Genomic DNA, 8,739 nt, shown 5'->3' with positions numbered 1-8,739 from the left:
TGAAAATTGGTCTTTGCAATAAAATCAACCACTCAACCTTGAGCACGGCATTCTGTGTGCTCAAACTGTAATGAGCTGTTCTGTGCAGGACACAATCCTTGACATTTGTCATAATCCTCAGACCACCCAAATATAGCAATCTGCTATTTGGAAAAGATACCCTACAAGCCTCTCCCTTTCTCTTCTTAAGGCTGTATTTTTAAAGAGCTATCAGTCATCTGTTGAACTCCCTCATCATGCTAATGGCTTCTATAAATACCCTGACACATCATCCTTCTCCACATTGCCTAACAAGAAAGGAGAGAAATGTGTCCTCTGAGGCTGTGACGAGGACGAGCTGTTTCAACCCAGGTGAGTATTGAAAGCAAATCAAAGCAGGCCCCTGAACTGAATGACCTGTACAGTATTGCACAAATCTTGAATGGGTGAAGCATTTTAAGATATGAAGTCATGGCAATTCCCCTGAATACCTTTAAAACTTCCCATCCTATTGTTTAATGGTGAAGTGTGTTTGATTTATCTCAAGTTCTTTAAGAACTCTTTTTTTGGGGCAAAATTACTCTGTGGAGCCAGTTTATTGGTACTTAATTCTCAGCCTCTGCATTCCAAACACTAGAGACATAGGACAGGAGTGCCAGCATGGCTGGCTCTTGACTGACCACAGTTGTTTTATTTTTGTTGTTATTTGTCTGTCTGTTTGTTTGTTTGTTTGTTTGTTTTTGAGGCTGGGTTTCTCTGTGTAACAGAGCTGACTGTCTTGGAACTCTCTTTGTAAACCAGGCTGTCATTGAACTCACAGAGATCCACCTGCCTCTGCCTCCTAAGTCCTGGGATTAAAGGCATGCAGCACTACCACCAGGCTTACAGTTTATAACTGTGTTCTCATGTGGTCTTTTATCTCTTCCTCTTCTCATAAAGACACCAATCTCATGATGAAAACAACAACCCCATGATGTTATTCAAAGACAATTCTTTTCTAGTGCCCAATATTCAGATACCATCCCATTGGAGACTAGTAATTCGTTGTTTGGATGTGGGTGAGGCCCGAACATTCATCCTAATATGTCACCTTTGAATAAAATCAAGATTCTCCACTGGACAGATTTAGACATGCATGTCTTTTATATTTATCATAAAATGAAGAGCTGCAGCTACCAGTTAAAATCTACATTCATCAGACAGAAGTGGCATGACTCCTCAACTCCACATAATGATAATCTTCCCAACCATCAACAAGAAGTGGGAGGATATGAACTTGCATTTGGTGATGATTATTAAAGGCACCATATAATTTGTCATCCAAATTTCTGACACTGAAAGAAGCTACAATTAATAATTACTATAGTCATTAATATAGGTCTAAGTACTAATTAACCTAATTACAGATAATTATTTCAAGCATGAATGGGATTGTATGCCTGATGTCCACATAGACAGCATGCAGAAACTATGGCAGACTGATTACTGAAATATTTTACACTCATGACAGAGCACCATTGTCCCTATTATACGGATGAGAAAACTAAGGCTCAATCAAAGACCTGATTTGAACACAGCCTCTCATTTGGCCAAAAGCCTGTGGTTTTCTGCCATGTTGCTGTATTATAAATAAGAGAAATTATAGTAATATTTCTCTTAAAATATGACCAAATAATGAGTATGCTAATACATACAAATCTCTCTCTCTCTCTCTCTCTCTCTCTCTCTCTCTCTCTCTCTCTCTCTCTCTCTCTCTCTCTCTCTCTCTCTCTCTGAATATAAGTTATAAAAGACAAATTACCTGGTCAGAGTTCAAGGAATAATTTAATAAATCGGAAATTTCACAAATTCTTAGAAACTGTGACAGTGTTGATTTCCAGTTTAGCATAACCATACTGCATCCCTGTGATGGCATTCTTCTTTTTAGAGCCAAGACCCTTAGGGAAAAATACCCTAAGAAAGAGGAAAAGGAATCCAAACTTCTACAATGGATACTAACTGAGTGAAGTCATTCCAGTTTCTTGATTCTCAAACCCATGAATCTTATATACAGAAGCTATGACTACTGACACACAATATTCACAGTAAGCATAAACCCTGGAGAATCTTGCTCATAATTCCTAAAAGCATGGTCACATAACTAAACAGGATGCATTCTGTTATCACTAGGATATCAAAAGTCAATATATGTGTGTGTTACGTGTGTGTGTGTGTGTGTGTGTGTGTGTGTGTGTGTGTGTGTGATATGTTTGTGGGTATATGTATGTGTGATGGCTTAAAAAAATGACCCCCAAAGGTAGTAGCACTAATGAGAGGTGTGGCCTTGTTAGAGCAGGTGTGGTATTGTTGAAGGAAATGTGTCAATGTAGATGTGAGCTGTGAGGACTCATATATGCTCAAGCCATTCCCAGTGAGACAGTTCATGTCCTGTTTCCTGCAAGATGTAGAACTCTCAGCTCCAACACCATGTCTGCCTGCATGCCACCATGTTCCACCATGATGATAATGGACTAAACCTCTGAAAATGTAAGTCACCCCATTAAATGTTTTCATTTGTAAATGTTGTCATGGTCATGATGTCTCTTCATAGCAACAGAAACCTGAAGACTCTGTGAGTGTGTGTGTGTGTGTGTGTGTGTGTGTGTTATACAAACCAAAACAATGAGGCCCAGAAAGATATCCCTAATGAGGTAATAGTGTCATTTTGATCTTTAAGGTAACCAACAACTGTCCAATTAGACATAAGGCCTGCTCGATATGGATAAGCCCCTCATAGGATATCCAGTCCCAAGTGATCAGCCCCAAATACATGTGCATGCGAGCAAAACTACATGGACTCATCAAGTTGGATATGTATATACCCATATACAAAATTAAGGAAGAGGTCTTGAATATGAGAGAGAGAGATGGAGGTACACAAGATGAGTTTGGGGGCAAAAGAAAAGAAGTGGAAATGCTGTAAATACAGTAATCGTGCATGAGATTTTCAAAAACTATTTTCTAATAAAATTTAGAAATTATTCCACCATTCTATCAAGCAAGTGCTTCAGTATTTTGTGGTATAGATACACATATATGTAGTGTACAAGGGCCTGGTCCCCTGCACTAATTCAGAACTAGAAATTTAAAAGGAATACAATTGGAAAATTGTGACATGAAGGTCTGGGCAAGAGGTGTAGGGTAGATGTTGCATATATATATATATATATATATATATATATATATATATATATATATATATATATATATATTCTAACCATATTCTGTTTCAGAGAGGTAGTTTCCCAAATCAAAATATCTTTGGCATGCTGGTCAAGGGTTTCCATACTTCAACCTGCTTTGGGCTCATTTTTAGCTCCATTCTCCATTATCTGAGTTATATCAAATATCACCAATGAGCTTTCTTTATGCAAACCCCTCATTAGTTCTTTTACATATGTTTTTCAAATATTTCATATGACAAATTGTTCTTCCATTTTTATGTAGTACACATGTGGTAGTGTGACTTATAATGTCATTCTCCTCTTGAAGTCACATAACATTTAGAAGGTGCCTTTATATTTTGGATCAAATCTTAATATGAAATCACTCACTTTCAGGTTTTCTAACAGTTTGGGCATGGTACCCAAAGCCTTAGTCCAACCACTTCACTACTGCTCTTGGCTCATCATTACAAAGGAGCAGATCTGCCCAATATAGAATACAATGGAGCATCCATCTGTCTGTATCTCTTTATTTCACATGTGTATGGGTGTTTTCTGCATGTATGTCTGTGTATTATGTATATGTCTGGTGCCCACTGAAGCCAGAAAAGTAGCATAAGACACTCACTTATGTTAGTCCAGAACTGAAGTTACAGACAGTTGTGATCTCTCGTATAGGTGCTAGGAATCTAACCTGGGTCCTCTGGAAGAGCAACCAGTGCTCTTATACTGCTGAGCCATTTCTGCAGTCATATGCCTATTTTTTTATGTCCACTTTGTGTGACTTGAGCTGCTATCAGTTGAACCAAATAGAGCTAAATTAAATAGAGCTAAAATGTATATTGATAAGCCATTTTGATAATTAATTAGGCTTAACATGTTTATTTTAAGAATGAAAGTTCGAGATTGTACAAAAGTGAATCAATTATTTCCTTAAGTCATTACTATTTATAGAAGTAACTTTATACAAACCAATTTAAATATGTCACTGTAACTATATTTCCCTTATTGTAAGGTTCAGTTATTGATGCTGTACAGATCAATAAAGAATGAATGGCCTTAACATTTGTGGAATTACACCTGTAATTTATTTGGGTCTGTGTGCTAGTCTGCTTTCTGTTGCTTTAATAAAATACTGGCTACAACCAACTTGGGAAGGAATGGGTTTTTACAACTTACAACTTACATTTCCCAAGTCACACTGCATTACTCAGGAAGTCAAGGCAGGAACTCAGTCAGGAACTTGAAGTTAGGAACAGAAGAACAGGTAATGGAGAAATGTTGCTCATTTTCCTATTTTCCATGGCTTATTCAACCTGCTTTCTTATATGACCCAGGAACACTCCCCCTACTGGGGTGTGGCTTAGTCACAGTGGGTTGGGACCTCGTAAATCAATTATTAAATCAAGAAAGTTTCCACAGGCATGTTACCAAGCCAATCGGATGGAGGCAATTCCTCAATTGAGGTTCTCTCTTCCCAGGTGACTCTAATTTGTGTCAAGTTGACAAACTCTAGCAAGCATAGTGTATAAAACATAATTTTCTTTGGTTTTATTTTCTAAGCCAGAAAGCAAATGTGGATATGTTAAGACAAAAATAAGCCTGTTAGGTGGCAGCAAAAACCCAGGTCACTGTCTTACATCCAGCATCTTCTGAGGTAGAGACTCATGTTCTAGAGGGTCAGGGTCTTTATAAGCAGCATCTTGTCACTGGGTCATTGTCTTACTTTCAGCATCTTCTGAGGTAGAGATATATTTTCAAGAGGGTCACTGAGTCTTTAAAAGCAACATTTCTGCCAGGCAGTGCATTATGTGCAGTGTACAGTATCATTTATTTTCATTCTTTCACACTTAATTGCATGCTTCTTGCTTCCCACATCAAGCCAAAAGGTAGGAAGAGAAGGTAATGAACTAAGCCATGGCTGTCATGTGATAGACCACGCTCTGACCCTGAAATTCAAGCTGTTAAAAGCCAACAGAAGCCTCTAGGATAAAAAAAATGCTCTATCCATTTGTGAATATTGAGGCTGTAGAAACAATGAAGGTTATAGCCCAATGATGGAAAGATACCAATTGATTATACCCTCCAGCAACACAGAAAAGACCCACTCAGTAACAAACCTTAGATGACATATTACAAAACACCACAGTTCTCATTCAACATATATGTCCCACTCATAAACACTCTTTCTATACAAATTTCAGTCAAACCTGTTTAAAAGTTACCTAAAAAGAACAGACTAGCCGGGCGGTAGTGGCACACGCCTTTAATCCCAGCACTCGGGAGGCAGAGCCGGGCGGATCTCTGTGAGTTCGAGGCCAGCCTGGACTACCAAGTGAGTTCCAGGAAAGGCGCAAAGCTACACAGAGAAACCTTGTCTTGAAAAATTGGAAAAAAAAAAAGAACAGACTAAATATCTATCTATAGATAGATAGATAGATAGATAGATAGATAGATAGATAGATAGGTAGATAGATAGATATTTGCAGGCTGTGAGATGGCATAATCAAAGGCCAATGAGCATTTTTCTATGTCCAAAGATATCTCAGTATGGTCTAGTTTTATAACTCCAAAATAAAGTTGTTTATATTGAGACAAAACCAAATTAGTAAAAATTTGTTCTTTATCTCCCCACTACATATAACTGAGATTAGTTGAGAATTTGTGGCCATCTCTCCCAGATGGCAAGTTCTTTTTCCTACTACCGCCTTTAAGCAACAATTTATGGCACACACATTATGCGTTTTCAATGGTGTTACACACATTATTAATCAGATATCATTTGGAATCTGAAACTGAACACTGACTAGCAAAGATAGAGTAACAAATGCCACAAGAATCTGATTTCCAGAGGTAACTTGCTCTTTTGTTAGGAAAATTCATGATTGTATGAATATTGATTACTCAAGAAATTTAATTACAATGTAGTTTGAAGAAATGGCAGACAGGAGAGGGCAAGAAGCTCTAATCTGGCTCACCTCCCCTGAGTCAGGCCCAAGCTGAATCCTGATTTTAGCATTAGAAATATTCACTGTAATTTCTTCCCCATCTCTCTCCAAACTTCTCCTTCTCTACTTAGTATCTTTCTCTCAAATTCTAGCTGTTGTTCTATCTTGACACTTCTAACTTTATGTATCCCACTCACACATGTGTAAACTCACAGGCCTCAGGTCTACAAGATGTTATTGCTAAGCCATCATTTGGTGAAGATGTGAACTGTACAAGCACAAGCGTGATCACGAATATGACACTGAAGCATGTTTTTAGTTGTGCCATCATTTCCCAAAACTTGAGACAGTCTTTGATTGTATGCTTCAAGCATTAAACCCATTTGGGAAATGCTGTCTTCCAAATACATTTCATGATAAATTCTAACCCACATGAAGTTGCTTAGTAAGGAACACAGTTCAGATAAGTTTCCTTAACTTCCCCAAACCCAGAGCTCACTTCTTATGAAATTCTTGTGAACATTTGAAGGAATATTGAATATACCTGAAGGTATATTGGCTAAGAATTTATAAGGATAAGCAATTTTTAGATAATAATTTAAATGCAATCAATAACCACATTAATGAAACCATGGGGCTAGTAAAGCAAATCATAAATACATTCCAAGTGTGATTTATGACATTAATATAAATGTGTATTTTAATGGGTGTTAAAAACAGTCTCGAGGACCTGATTTGTTCATACTCGGCACTGTAGAATCTAATTAGACTCCTGTGCTGGCTTCTGTTTATGCTTTAGCCTTCTGTTATTGGGAAAGTCTCTCCAATCAGATCGGAAAAATAATGCCAGATGTTTACATGTTTACTGTTGGTCTACATATTTAGATGTTTTTGTGAATATTTCCATCATGTATTGAATTATTTCTTTTCAAATTAAAAAATAACTGACTATTAACAATTAAAAATGATGCTTTGTGCTAAGAAGAGGTACAAACATTACAAGAGAGGAAGAAGGAAGGCCGGAGGATGGGAGAGAAGAATTGAAGAAGCAGAATCAACAAAAATCAGGTATGTTTGAAAATACCTTAATGAGGGGCTGGAAAGATAGCTCAGCAGTTAAGAGCACATCCTGCTCCTGCAAGAGGCTCCAGGTTTGGTTCCCAATGCATGCTAAGCAGATCACAACATTCTGTAACTCCAGCTCCAGAGAGGGGATGCTTCTGTCCTTGCCGGGCTCCTGCACCTATGACATACATTCTCTTCTCTCTCTCTCTCTCTCTCTCACACACACACACACACACACACACACACACACACACACACACCATACATGCACACACATACACACCATTTTCAGATATCCTAATAAAACTTAATATTTTGTGTGCTGATTAAAGAATAAATAAATAATTTTTAAAGACAAATTATGCTTTCTGGTACCTTTGATTGACTTTCTTATATTTACTCATTCACTTAAATATAGACTTAGCATGTGTGATATGACAGACGTTTTCCTTGGATGTCTTGAATGTATCCATGAACAAAAAGACCATGATTTCTTCCATTGTGAAACTTCTATTCTAGCAGAAAGAGAGGTGGTAGGTGTCTGTCAATAATAATACTGAATGGGTTAGTTATATGATGTAGCAAGCACAAGGACTGTGGGAGTCCACAGAGGATTCCTAGTGAGAACTTACTTAGGGTCAGGGAATGTGGGCTTACTTTACCCAGCAGGGCTGCATAAGGAGCTGATTTGACCATGGGTGTGTTTATCAGGTGTTTGGAAGGGTCTACACTTGGCTGTATGATGTTTTTTGATCTTGCAAGGAGGAGGTTTTTTATCTCTCTCCTTGACATGTTATAAAAAGCCTTTTGAATAAAACTTCAAAGCTGTTGGATATTGACCCAGGCCCTCCCAAAGCTATCTTGTGTTTCTGTCTTTCTTCTTGTTGGCTAGGTCTCTCTTTCTGTCTGATGTTTTCTTATCCCTCTCTCCTCCTCCTAAGAACCCTTCAAAAGGTAGGAGCTGGACTCCCACAGGTGGCACCAGAATGTAGGACTTAGGTACAGAGGATAAGAGAGAGGGGAGGGAGTTCCACAAAGCAGGGGGCATACCCAGTAATGAATTAATGATTTAAGTTGAGGTGGCAGCATTCTATTCCTTGGGAGTCAAATTGTAAATATAAAGCAAAGTAAACTTAGGCTGCAGAATGTATCTTTATCTGTCTCTGTCTATGTTTCTTTGTTTCTCTCTCTCTGAAGTTGTAAAAATGTTTTGGTGAAGTTTGGAGAATATAAACTTTAGGTCTAAAGATATTGTGGAGGTTTAATAAGAAAGTCACTTAGGGTGAGAGTAGCCCACTCTCCAGGGTGGATGGGACCTGGGGTGCAGAAAGCAATGTCCAGGTCATAAAAACCACTGCAAACTTAGTAATCAGAGCAGTGTCAGAAGCTCCAGAAGCCACCAATAACAATAGATGCTGAATGAGCCAGTATGAGCATCAGGGTTCTGCATGCTTTCTGCCTGGAAGAAGTCATGGCAGGAGAATGCAGGCAGTCAGCCAGAGAGACATGTCTTGAGGCTACAAACAACTTTGACAAGCCAAGCA

This window comes from Peromyscus californicus, unplaced genomic scaffold (genome assembly GCF_007827085.1).
Source record: "Peromyscus californicus insignis strain IS unplaced genomic scaffold, ASM782708v3 Scaffold_5__1_contigs__length_169319896, whole genome shotgun sequence".
Taxonomy (NCBI): Eukaryota; Metazoa; Chordata; class Mammalia; order Rodentia; family Cricetidae; genus Peromyscus; species Peromyscus californicus.
This window is presented reverse-complemented; position numbering follows the sequence as displayed.